This window comes from Quercus lobata, chromosome 3, assembly GCF_001633185.2.
Source record: "Quercus lobata isolate SW786 chromosome 3, ValleyOak3.0 Primary Assembly, whole genome shotgun sequence".
Classification (NCBI taxonomy): Eukaryota; Viridiplantae; Streptophyta; class Magnoliopsida; order Fagales; family Fagaceae; genus Quercus; species Quercus lobata.
In genome coordinates this window covers 58616038-58624035 of record NC_044906.1, presented here as the reverse complement: position 1 = coordinate 58624035, position 7998 = coordinate 58616038, and the positions used below count along the sequence as shown (strand labels likewise).

The 7998-nt window shown below is 38.9% G+C and overlaps 1 long non-coding RNA gene across 1 annotated transcript; it reads right to left on the bottom strand.

Moving 5' to 3' along the window:
* Positions 1 to 440: 440 nt before the first annotated feature.
* LOC115982341 lies at positions 441 to 2069 on the bottom strand. Its single transcript, XR_004089599.1, has 3 exons — positions 1667 to 2069; positions 1356 to 1549; positions 441 to 722 (listed from the first exon to the last, which is right to left on the bottom strand). It is a non-coding gene; the product is annotated as an uncharacterized LOC115982341 (long non-coding RNA).
* Between the last annotated feature and the right edge of the window lie 5929 nt (positions 2070 to 7998).

The window sequence follows — 7998 nt, the reverse complement described above, 5'->3', positions numbered from 1 at the left end:
AAACTCGAGTTTCATGCAAAAAAAATTTAACCTATAGTGGCATTTTTAAGTCTTACAGTGACGTTTTAAAGCCCTATAGCGGCGTTTTCCTGCAAAAATTTTTTATAAGTACAGGTTTAAGGAGTCCTATAATGGCGTTTTTAAACCCTATAGTGACGTTTTATAGACCTATAGCGGCGTTTTTATTTAATTTTTGGAAATCGAGTCTTTAAAACTCGATTTTCAGCTTCATTTTTTCCCACTTTAAACTAATCCACTTACAAATCGAGACTTAAAAACTCGAGTTTTATCTTGGAACTCAAGTTTTAGACACTCGAGATGCTAGTTTTCAATATTGTTTTGAAACGTGACAATTAACTAAATTTTTTAATATTTATTGTTATTTAGAAAAAAAATTCTTGTTTCTCACTCAAAACCAAAAATTTGAGTTTGATTGACGGAAATTAGGAACAAAAAATTTGTGTTTTCAAAAGTTAAAAACTGAGTTTCAGTGGCAATTTGGTAAATAGTGTGACTTTGTGGGATTCATTTGCAGTGAATTATCAAATTAGTTTCAGTCCTTTGATATTACCATTGCATTTGCTTCATTTCAGTTCATTTCTTCCCCCAAATTTTCAGCATCACTTTACCCTCTTTCCCACTTCCCTCTCTCCGCCTCCTTTCACATTTTGCCTACACTTCATTCCCAACAACATTTGAGATGATGAACCGAAGCACTGAACCTGCCTAAGATGAACACAACAATCAAATATCCATAACCAGTCACAGAGAACTCAGTCAAACTAGTCTTGAGCAAGTTCTATACATTTCATAAACACAACTTGACAATCAAAATAGTATCATGATAGTAGAGATTGATGCAACTGGCAAAAGAATCCATTCCCAGCAGCCTACATTACCAATCTGGCTCCACTATCCAAGAACTCACTCAAAAAAATACAGTTTAAAGAAATTTATAGAATCAGTCAGACTTCAGTTAGATAACAACATGGTTAATAGTATGTCAATCCATAGTTTCCTACCTGGGTCCTGAGAACCAATTTATACCAAGTACTCTAAAGTTTTCCAATTTCAAATGAATGACTAAACTATAACACGCATCAAACTGTACGTAGAAATTACAAACTGCTCTGCTTATACCATTGAAAATTCATCTATATCCAAACTGTGTCAAGTAGTATGTTGATTCAATTCTATAGATGGAAAAATTCAAACGTTTTTCCAAACATCTAATGTATACTTAAAAGTTTGAATTTATCTAACCCAAATAGCATATATAATATTAAACCCAAGCTCAACGAAACCCATTGATTACATAAATATTGTTGTGGGATATGGGGTTAAACATTACAGACCCAAAATCTCGTTGTTTTTTCAGAGGCGAAGTAGGCCCAAACTATTCCTTAGGTTGATCCTAAAACTTCCCCAAACAGGGCAAGAGAGACGGAGCCAAAGGGTCATGAGAAAATTACGTTAAACGGTGGTTCAGCAAGTGCAACGATAATTGTAGCGAACTCCAGAGTAATCTTCACCGGTCCCAGGCGACGATCTGAGGTCAGACGAGGGAGAGGCGAGAAATGAGTTTATGGAAAAAGAGGTGTTAAATGGGTATTGATGAAAAGCATAAAGAAAAAGAAAAAGAAAGAAGATTAAAGAAGACCCGAACCTGTTCTCGATCTTCACCGACGTTGGATTGGGAGGTGATTGCTATGCTTTTGGCTTGTGGGGTTTGGGTCTTTTCGGGGAAGACAGGCGTGCTCTGATGGGAGAAAATTTCGGTGAGAGGTAAAAGAAAATCCACGAGGGTAGCAACCATAAGCCCACTGTGTGGTGTCAGTGGGTGGGTTTCACGCTTTTGGCAAAAAGTATGAATTATGTGGCTGAGTTATGTAACTAAACAAGCATTTTGAAGTTTTTGCGAGAAAGTGAGGATTGGATTATAAGTTATAGGTTTTGAGTTTGAGTTATGAATATTAAGTTATGAAAATTGAGTTATGGCCAAATCAAATAAGTTCTAAGAGACCGTCTGAGAACAACTTATTTAATTGAATTTGAAAATTTTTTTTCGATAATATAAAAAAAAAAAAATTAAAAGTTTGTTGAATAATACAATAGAAACTATAAATATTTAATGAGATTCTAGAGACAAAATAAGTTAAATCTCAAAAAGTATTACGTGCGTTTCTTGGTGCAACACAACACAATTCATGTGTTGGGGGACCAAGCTCTGACATCCAAAAATTGTGTATGCAGGAGTACCAGCCAACCAACTAGCAACATGACATTGTCCACGCATGTCCTATCAAAAAAAGAAATAAGAAAAAAAGAAAGACATTATCCACGCGGACCACGCATGCCTTCGAGACTATATCATTCTTTTTTTCTTTTTCTTTTTTAAAAAATTATAGAAACAGACTTATTATCATTCGAACACACACATTAAAAAAAATAAAAAGAAGAAGAAGAAGAATATAACATGCTGTTTTGGTTTACTTAACTGAGAAAACTCTTTTCCCATTGAATAAGGGTTTTGAATTCAAATCTTATTAAAACGAATTGATCAAGAAATTTTATTACTATATAAATTAATGTTCTATCATTTTCATATTAAATAATTAAAATAAATAAAATTGGCAATTTAAATGTATAGATGTGGGATTCAGCCAAAAAAATATATATATAAATGTATGAATTAATATGAAAGATAAGAAATTTGTCAAAGTTTGTATTTCTAGCATTTTTCTTTGTCAAATGTGTAATCACACATTGATAAGGAGAGAAATTCCTTTGTTTAGTAAAGTTTTGTTGTTTTGTTGAACCAAAGTGGTGAGTTTTGGGTGAGAAGAGGCAAAACTTTTAATATTGTCTTCTTCTATACTAAATGCACCATTTGACAACTACAAAGGTATGTATTTACCATGTGTTTGGGAGAGTATTTGGACATGGGATTTGGGAAGAAACTAGAATTTGACAAAGGAATTTGTCAAATCCTTTTGTTTGGTGACATTCTCAAAGGAAATTGCAATTTCTACATGGAACATTTAGCCGAAATTTGGGGGGTCACAAATTCAGGCTTCAAATCCAATCTCATTAGCTGTAATTTCAAGAATGAAAGATATGCGGGACTACATATTTGCTTGGGCTCTCAATTCATTTAGTTTTTTTTTCCCTTGCCTCTTCAATAGTTCAATTACCTTCAACTTTTAGCAATTCTACGGTCTTTAGATTAATCTCTCTCTCTCTCTCTCTCTCTCTCTCTCTCTTAATCAATGTCTCACTTTCACGTTGTTTTTATACCATTCCGTATTATTTGTTTTTTGCTTTTATCCTGATTGCCTTCGAGTTGATTCCATGGTGTCAAACTCAAACCTGGTCTGATTGATCCACTCCACAAAGGTCATATTTTTGGAAGGAACAAAACCACCTAAAACATCTCCAAACTCAGGATAAGTTGTTGAGGCATGGCATCTATCCAACTAAATGAATCATAAAGCTCTAGGCTCATGGAACCTAAGTTGAATGACATTGAATTGGGCGAGAATTATATAAAACTAGCCTCATCACACGTGTTTTGTGCATACGACGAGACTTTTTTTTAAAAAAATAAATTTTGGATAAGTTTGTTTTGAAGATATGGATTAGTAGGAAAATATTTTATTTTGTAGGTATTTTAGGTAAAGTTGGAGATATATTTTTACCGGATTGTCTTTAAGTTTTTTCTATGTTAAATCTAAGGTTTAGGGGTATTTCTTAACCACATAAAAGTCCATTTGAAAGAGAGGAATCCTTTTATAAGTAGTACTAGCTTTTGAGCACGTGCGTGACCCTTTTATTTATTTTTTGGGTAAAAGTTAATTATTTGAATATTTTATAATTTAGAAATAGATATATTTTATTTTATTTTCAAAAAAATAAAAATGATAAACTTTAGAGATAAGTAGTAATTATAATTTTTTAAGAGGTGCTACACCCACAACATTTTCACAACAAATTATAAGTGGTTAGTTGTTATTGGTTCAAATTTGAACCTAGTACTAAGATTACTTTTTTACCCCAACAGTAATGACCAGTAACAACCTGTAAGGACGCGATTCGTGGCGGACCGTAACAGTGTCGGGTTCGCACGTAAAAAGGCCCCTAACAATATCATTTGTAGAGCGTGGGTTTGGAAGGCTAGGCCTTGGTTGACAGGCGGTGGATTTTTCGCGGTGTTCGTCCAAGTTTAAGTTTTCCTTCACCCCTGGAGTCTTTCTCCTGGAGGTGGGTTGGGAGGCTCTGGTTTTTGGCCATTTTTCCCAACCCCCCCTTTTAGGTTACTTGTTTTTCCTTTTATATTCGCCTGCGTTCATTGTCCTTCGTCCACGTATAGGGTCAACCTTTCCAAGAGTGATACTTGTCCCATCAGCCCATATTCAAAGTCATTGGGAGTGGTTGTAAAAGCCAAAGAATGCGGCTCTGTCAGGTTCAGAGCATTGAATGGCAGTAAGGGCAGCTTTCCCTGGATATTTTAGATCTTTCTTCCTAGTTTCAGTCCTATACCGTTTTTACCATTCTTTCAGGGGGGACTTTGGGTCTGCCGAGGACTGAGCTGTCCTCGGTGGTATCCAAAGGCTATCTTTATCGAGCTTGGGCCATAGCCCTCCTCGGTTTGGGCTTTCGGATTCTCCCCGGGTAGATGGGTCTGGCCCATAAATCATTTGGGCCCCACAATAGCCCCTCAAAACCCGGCTGTCCAACCTCTTGGTTGGAAAGGGGGGGTTTTGGTGATGCCGAACCTCTTCCCACGGCCCAATCAATTTGGCCTATTAATAATGCTGGCGGCTCTTCATCTGTCCAAGAAATACGCCGGTCCATGAGACAGTTTTTGATTTCGCGCTTGATACGCTCTTAACGTTTGGGTTTCCCAAAACGTGCTTTTAATGACCGCTATTTACGAGACTACTTTAATTTGGCGGTTTGTTTTGATGGGGTGGAGAAACGGAACCGGCATGTTTGTGTTGGCAGATTCCTTTGGAGATCTGAATCTATTAAATGTCTCCCGCTCCACCCTCTGTATAAGAAGGAAAGGAGGAGGTTATTGTTTTTGTAAAGAATTCCTTCTTATCCTCCTGAGATTTGAAATACTTGGCCTCCCCTAGGGTTCATTTTGCCCACTGGTTCACAAACTAAATCGTGATACACTTTATCATAACCACGAGTGATGCAGAAGCCAAACCCCTCCCATAAACGCCATGTTCCAATAAAGCTCATTATGGCTCGATCGGGACAGGGATGGCGAAGACTCAAAATCAACCTTACCCTTCTTTCAGTCAAAATCCGAAGCAGGGACTTGTCACGTCAAACTTTCGGCGTGACTGAGTCGAGAACACCTATCATCAATACCAACCGCTCTCCTATGAGCATACCTAGTATGGCTCCAGTGTGTTGGGAGTCAGGATCGAGGCAGGGACTAAGTGTCTCTACTTCTTCCTCTCTTCCTTCACTGGTGCTATCCTCCGTTTCCCTTTCTTAGTCTTCCCAGCACCAGTTCCATCCTGGTGCTTTCACTTCTCCCTCTTTTGCTCCTTTTTCTTTCTTTTCATCTCTTCTCTCTTCTTCTCCTCCTTCTTTACTCATGTCCTCCATCTTCTTCATTGATTTCTTCCTTACTATTTCCTTCTCTTTCATTTTTTTTCTTTTTTCCAAAGAAGGTTCTTATCGTAATTGAGCAGTATTGAGGCAGAGATTGGAGAGACTTTGAAGACGAGTTTAAAAGACGCCTGCCAGTTTACTTATCTGTACTACGGATGTAATTGTTGCTTAGGCAGTCCTCACTTTGTATAGGCTCGTTTGAGCCCTCCTTTGTACGTTGTAATAATTTTTCGTATTAATAAAAATTGTTGTTATTTTATTTCGCATGTTTTGTCTCTATGCCTTTTTTTTTTTTTTTTAAAAAAAATTCACAAACGCTGCTCGGCACAATAATATAGCATCTAAATCAATGACGAATAAGACCAAAATGCTTGATAATAAAAAGATGTCGCCATAACTTTAATAAAAACGCTTGGCACAATAAGGCCAACCAGTGAAAAGTAATACTTACCCCATGCTAGCCGAGGAATAAAACGAAGGTTTGATGCCGTGTGAGGAATAACCATTTGAAGATATCTCACCCACCAAATGAACAGCCTTCTTATACGACTGAATACTGGGGCGTTTCACCACCTTCCTCACAACTTTATTGGTCTTAACCTTTTTATGGTGTTTAAGCTGTGGATGAAGTGACCTGACATTTTTATCAAGTAACCCCTCTTACAAAATTCAAACCTTTCCTTGTCCAAGTATTTGGTTTCCCCATTGGCCTGGGTCCGAGGACCATACAAGGCCTTGGTTTTGTCCAAAACTTGTAATTTTTTCATTTTTGTACTTGGTTTCCCCATAGGCTTGAGTCCGAGGACCATGCAAGGCCTTGGTTCTGTCCAAAACTTGTGATTTTTTTGTTTTTGTACTTGGTTTCCCCATAGGCTTGAGTCCGAGGACCATGCAAGGCCTTGGTTCTGTCCAAAACTTGTGATTTTTTCGTTTTTGTACTTGGTTTCCCCATAGGCTTGAGTCCGAGGACCATGCAAGGCCTTGGTTCTGTCCAAAACTTGTGATTTTTTTGTTTTTGTACTTGGTTTCCCCATAGGCTTGAGTCTGAGGACCATGCAAGGCCTTGGTTCTGTCCCTGGGCCCATATGCTGAACGGGCCTGGGCCGCGAATTTACTGGGCCCATAAATTAAGAGGTATTTCCATAGTCTTTGATCACGCGGTACTTTTTGGCGTCCCGTGTTCGAGGTGCGCCTTCTCGAGACTCCTTTAACCTCAGGGCCGCAGACGACGTTGGAAATCGAGCCAGAGACGTTTTGTCTGTAGCGTTCCTCGGGACGCTGCGTGAATTAAATGCCACCGGTTTACTTCTGGGTATAAATGGGATAGGGGGTCACTTCACTTGCACATGAACTCTCCTGTTCCCTTCAGAACCATATTTCTTCCATATCCGCGATCTCCCTTTCTAGTACCACTGCCCCAAAGCAAGATGTTTGAGGCGTGGATAGGGATGAAAGGTTTCCGCCCGCTTCAGAGGCACCGAATCCTCAAGGTGATATGGTATGGACAAGGATGGCACAGATTCAAGCCAGTCCTCCGTCTTGACAGGAGGAAGATGGTATTCCTCCTTCTTTTAGCCAAAATCCGAAGCAGGTTCTGGTCATGCCAGATTTTTGGTATGTCAGAAAAAGGGATTTCCGCCATCAGCGCCGTCTGCCTTGTAGCAGGCAAATTTTTGCGGGGGCTCCCCAACTTCCGGCTCCCTACACCTTTTCTGTAGATGGTGTTAGCCTGAGGTCAGGTTCCCTGCACCTTTTCTTCACCGGTGCAGGCCCCAAGTTGGGTTCTTTTGCTGCCTGAGTTATGGGCGTGCAAAAGCATTGAGGAGGAATAAGGTCTAGAGGCAGCAGCCAACTTCTCCTCTGTGCCACCTCCGCGGCTTTATCTTCACTCTCTTGTATTTTTCGTTACTTACGTAGTTAGCTTCAATGTAGGCTTTGTTTCAGCTTTTCATTGTACACTGTACTGTTCCTTTGTCTTAATAAAATATGTGTCTATTTCTCTATACATATCCTTCTTCTCCGTAACCACTACTTTATGCATGAATATTAAATATAAGCTTGCCCTGAATGATATTCTAGGCAGAAAAATGCCTTAACACAGATTCCTACTAGTTTAAACTTACAAATATTATCAAGCATAACAAGGTTAATCATCAATAAATTAAACTCTTGGAACTAACCGGGATAACCGTTGAGTGTTGCGCGATGCATACTAGAGCGATGTCCGAGAACGATAAACTCTAAGTCATTCGTCCGAGAGGGTAGCCGAGTAGCGAGGGACTTCGGTTGTGCTTTTGGGTAATATGTTGCGCCGTATCGCATCAACCCCTTTGATACTGGGGATCTGAGGGTAGACCGAGGAATCCG